General features: G+C 40.3%; 1 pseudogene; it reads left to right on the top strand.

Annotated features, from left to right (window-relative positions):
- The window catches only part of LOC102846702, a 10,651-nt pseudogene extending 5,733 nt beyond the window's left edge, over positions 1 to 4,918 (top strand).
- Positions 4,919 to 5,290: the final 372 nt, after the last annotated feature.

Below are 5,290 nucleotides of genomic sequence, written 5' to 3'. Positions count from 1 at the left end.
TTGGCACAGGATAGAGCACGGTTTAGGGCTGTTGTACATAGGGTCACTATGAGTCGCAAACGACTCGACGGCACGTAACAACAACATGCCATGTAGTAGGGATTCTAAGTTTGCTCCATTTTTTTCACCTTTGATAATCTTTATAGGTTTGGGTTTTATGCCTAGATCTGTGATCCATCTTGAGTTAGTTTTTATATATTGTATGAAGTATAGATCTTGTTCCCATTTTCTGAAAAGACATCCAATATTACCAACACCGTTAAAGACTGTCTTTTCTCCACTTAATGGGTTTCATCTGTATGTCAAAAATTAGTGTTCCATAGGTAGGCAGTTCTGGTTTCTTAATTCTATTTAATTGGTCTATATAATTGTTCCTGTATCAGTGCCAAGCTGATTTCATTACTGTCGCTGTGTGGTGCATTTTGAGATCAGCAAGCCTAAGGTCTTCTATCTGGTTTTCCTTCTTCTTGTATTACTTTGCTTATCCACAATACACTACTTCTTGATCTAGTAGATAAATACAGAGCACTGCATCCCCTCAGGAGCACAATACACTCCTCTCCAGTGCACACGCATCATTCTCCAGAACAGACCTCCTGTTAGGTCATAAAGAAAGTTTCCCCAAATTAATAAACACCTAAATACTATAGTTTCTTCTCAGATCACAGTGCTATAAAATTAGAAATCAACAAAAGGATAATCAAGGAAAGAATATCACTGACATGGAACCTAAATAACACCCTGCTTGAGAACTGCTCGATAATTGTTGTTGTTATTGTTAGGTGCCGTTGAGCTGAGTACAACCCATAGCAACCCTATGAACAACAGGTTCAACCCTGTCCTATCTTATGCCATTCTCACACCTCCTGACACACTATAGTCCATTGTTGCAGTTACCACGTCAATCCACTTGATTGAGGGTCTTCCTTTCCTTTGCCAATCCTCCACCTTTCCCAGACCCTCCTAGCAACAGGCTCAAAGTATGTGAGGCAAGCCTCCTCATCCTTGCCTCCAAAGAGCACTCTGGCTGCACCCTCTCCAAGACATATTTGTTTATTCTTTTAGCCACCCATGAGATGTTCAGTGCTCTTCTCCAACACCACAGCTCAAAGGCGTCAACTCTTCTTCTGTCATCCCTATTCATTGTCCAGCTCTCCGATGCATAGCAAGTGACCAGGAAGACCATGGCCTGCTTGATAATAGAAGTTTAAAATGAAGCTTTAAAGGGGTCAAGGATATAGGAATAAAGTAGCAGCAAGCAATTCCTCTGACAGACAAATGGAACTCAGCCATTAAGTAAAACATGGGAACTTCGTATTTTAGGAATTAGCAGCGAACACCTCAGAAGGCAATAATGGATGGTTTGGAAATTGTTCCACTTCGAAGTCTACACAGTAAATTTAGATGCCAAATTTGTTTGGCTATCTTGAGGAACACTATGACTATAAAGGAGTGTTTACACCATTTTGTGCGGATTGCATTATCACAGCCATTAGAAGTGGTAACAAAGAGTATTCTACCTGTCAGAAAAATCCAGTTTCTGAACAATCACTGAGACCAGACCCAAACTTTGATGCTCTAATGAGTGAAATTTGCCCTAGCCATGATGACTACAAAGGTCAACAAGAGAGAGCATTAGTCAGGATTAACAAGCATAATAATCAGCAAGCACCCTGAGGAAGCATTGAAGATACAGGCTCTGAAAAGACTACAGTGAAGCAAAGCACAACAGACTAAGAATGGTAGTGGAGCAGAAGATCATGGTGATAGTTCACACTGTGGTAAGGCATCCACACATAGCAATCAAGAAGCAGGGCTTAGTGGGGGGAGTTTTTGATGAGCACAGATATTTAGTCTTTAGCAAGTTCCATTCATCAATTTTATCTTCTCCAGATTGTACATTTCTGGCTGTATTTGGCTGTCTTTTTATAACATAGGCTAGGGATTCTAAGCTTGGTCCCAGTTTGTATCTTATGATCTTTATGATTTTGGACTTTACTCCTAGGTCTCTGATACACTTTGATCTGATTTTTGTGTGTGGTGTGAGATGTGGATCCTTTTTCAGCTTTCTGTAGGTAGCAATCCGGTTTTGCCAGCACCATTTGTTGAAGAGGTTGTCATTTCCCCATTTTGATAGGTTTTGTTTTCTTGTCAAATATCAGTTGGCCGTAGATAGATGGGTCCATTTCTAGGTTCTCAACTCTGTTCCATTGGTCTGTGTGTCTGTCATTATACCAGTACCATTCTGTTCAGGTTACTACTGCTATGTAATACATCTGGAGGTCAGGGAGCATCTTCTGTTTCATTTTTGTTTTTCAGAAGTGCTTTGCTTATTTGGGGTCTCTTTCCTCTCCAAATAAACATGACAATTTCCCTTTCAATCTCCTTGAAAAATGAATATGGTATCTGTATTGATATTGCATTGAACATGTAGATTGCTTTTGGTAGGACTGTCATTTTCACAATATTGAGTCTTCCTATCCATGAACAGGGAACATTTTTCCATTTACTTGGGTCTTTTATTGAGACTTGCAATACCAACTGGGAACAAATATTTGGCAATAGCATCTCAGACAAGGGTCTCATGTAAAAAGTTTACAGAATACTCCTGGACCTCCACAAGAAAAAGATCAATAGCCCAATTACAAAATGGGCAAAAGACATGGAAAGTCTTTCCACAGAGGAAGACATTCAGGTGGCTAACGGACACATGAAGAAATGCTCAAAATCATGACAATAAGAAAAATGTAAATCAAAACCACAATGAGTTACCATTTCACTCTAGTAGCGATGTCAAAGTTTAGTAGGGCAACAAGCAATAAATGTTGGAGAGGATGTAGAGAGGTGGGAATTTTCATACATCGTTGGTATTGTAAAATGGTCCAACCTCTCTGGAAGGCATTTTGGTGTTTCCTCAAAAAGTTGAACATAGGAACTCCATTGTTGTTGTTGTTATGTGCCGTTGAGTGGCTTATACCTCATAGTGACCCTATGTACAACAGCCCTAAACTCTGTCCTATCCTGTGCCAATCTCACAATCTCCAACACACGTACCCCCATTACCCCAGTCACTGACTCAATCCATCTCATCGAGGGTCTTCCTCTCTTTGAGCTGTCCCTCCACCCTCCCAAGCATGACTTCCCTCTCCAAGGACTGGTCCCTCCTTGCAACATGTCCAAAGTATGTCAGATGAAACTTCAGAATCTTTGCCTTCAAGGAGCAACCCAGCTTCACCCTCTCCAGGAAAAATCTGTTAGTTTTCTTAGCAGTTCAATGTTCTTCTCCAAAGCACAGTTCAAAGGCATTAATTCTCCTATCATCCTTCATCACTGTTCAGCTCTCTGATGTATAGCAAGTGATTGCAAGACCATGGCATGTATCAGGCCACCTTAGTCTCCGGAGTGGCATCATTGCACTTCAATACTTTAGAGAGGTCTCTAACTGCAGGCTTTCCCAATGCAGTATGTCTTTTAATTTCCTGGCTGCTGGTGCTAAGAGTGTTGACTGTGGCGTCATGCAAACCAAAACTGTGAACAATCTCAATCTCTTCACCATCCATTATGATGCTGCCAATCGCCCAGTGATGAGAATCTTTGTTTTCTTGATATTGAGCCTCAATACATATGGAAGACTGCAGTCTCTGACCTTTCACAGCAAGCGCTTCAGGTCCTCCTCAGTTTCAGCAAGCAGGGTTGTGTCATCTGCATAACGCAGATTGTTGATGATTCTTCCTCCAATCCTGATACCACATTTCTCTTCATAGAGCCCAGCCTCCTGGATAATCTGTTCTGCATAAAGATTGAAAAGGTATGTAAACTCCATTATGACCCAGTTATTTCACTGCTAGGATATACCCCCAGAAAATTAGAACTGAGACACAAATAGAAATTTGTACACCAATGTTCGTAGCAGCATTATTCACCATTGCAAGAACATGAAAACAGCCCAAATGTCCAACCACAACCAAATGATTTGAGAAATTGTGATACATTCACACAATGGAATACTATGCAGCTCTCAGGAGTAACAATTCTGAAAAGCACAATGTAACTTGGGAGAGGCTGGAGAGCATTATGCTGAGTGAACGAATGGAGTCTCATAAGGACAAATACTGCAGAAAACATTATTGTAAAAATAGAAAGATAGCTAGTAAAACATGCATGGGAACTCAAGGGGGACAGGGCTGAGGATGGGTAGGGGCAAAACTACAGGGCTGTACAATTTGGTGGATGGAGGGAGGGGAAAGGAAATGGAAAGTTCTGGGCAAAAAGACAGGGTAATAATGGGCAAGGTCCAATGGTGACTGATTTTATAAAACATAATGGATGAGAATGATTGTATGAAACACAATATGAATGAAGAATAATGTGAAACACAATGTGTACGAACTTTGTAAGGAAACCAATTTAAAGAAGAGGGAGGAGGACGAAGAGGAGGAGGAGAAGGAGGAAGACTAGGAGCAGGAGGAGGAGGACCTAGTAACAAATGGACCGAAACATCAGAGTATTCTGGGCTTGAACTTGACAATAATAATCCAACAATGGTAATTGTTCCAGTCAGGCCACATGCTACATTTCTGGGGCGGGGCGGGGCGGGGGGATTCAGAAACAAGTGCATAGACCAAAAAAAGTGCACAAACAAGATCTGTAACGACTTCAGGTAACACCAGAGTTGACCATTTACCCAAATATCTGGTGTGAGACTACATTTAGAATAACTTCAGACCAAAGGAGAATCAAACCACATGAACCTTGATATGGCCAGTGAGAGAAGCAGTGTTATCATTCATAGAGCAACTGCAGTGACCAGTTCACTCTATTAAATGGTTATTCTTCTCTGGAATTGATCAGTAAGAAATACTGGAAAGTGAACAAATTCATGGAACTTTATTATGCATTCACAAAAGAGCACAAATGAGCTTTTACAAAAAAAAAAATAAGAAAATAACTATAATAATGGGAAAAAATTATTTAAAATTTTCTTGGAATAAATGAGAATGAAAACACAAGATCTTTAGGAAATGGCACAAGCAATGCACATAGGTCAATTTCTAGTCATAAACATGTACATTAAAATAGAAGAAAGAACCAAAATCAACATCAAGAGTTAAAGAGGCACAAATGGAGATTTGTATACCAGCGTTCATTGCAGCACGTTTACCATCGCAAGAAAGTGGAAACAGCAAAATTGAATGCATTGAGAAATTATGGTGCATTCACTTCATGGAATACTACGCAGCATGCAGGAGCAATAATTTTGTAAATCATTGCCTAATTTGGGAAGGAATGC

This window comes from Elephantulus edwardii, unplaced genomic scaffold, assembly GCF_000299155.1.
Source record: "Elephantulus edwardii isolate Elephantulus edwardi_28Jun2011 unplaced genomic scaffold, EleEdw1.0 scaffold00161, whole genome shotgun sequence".
Classification (NCBI taxonomy): Eukaryota; Metazoa; Chordata; class Mammalia; order Macroscelidea; family Macroscelididae; genus Elephantulus; species Elephantulus edwardii.
Note: the sequence above shows the minus strand (reverse complement) of the source record. Positions and strands in the feature narration are given on the sequence as shown.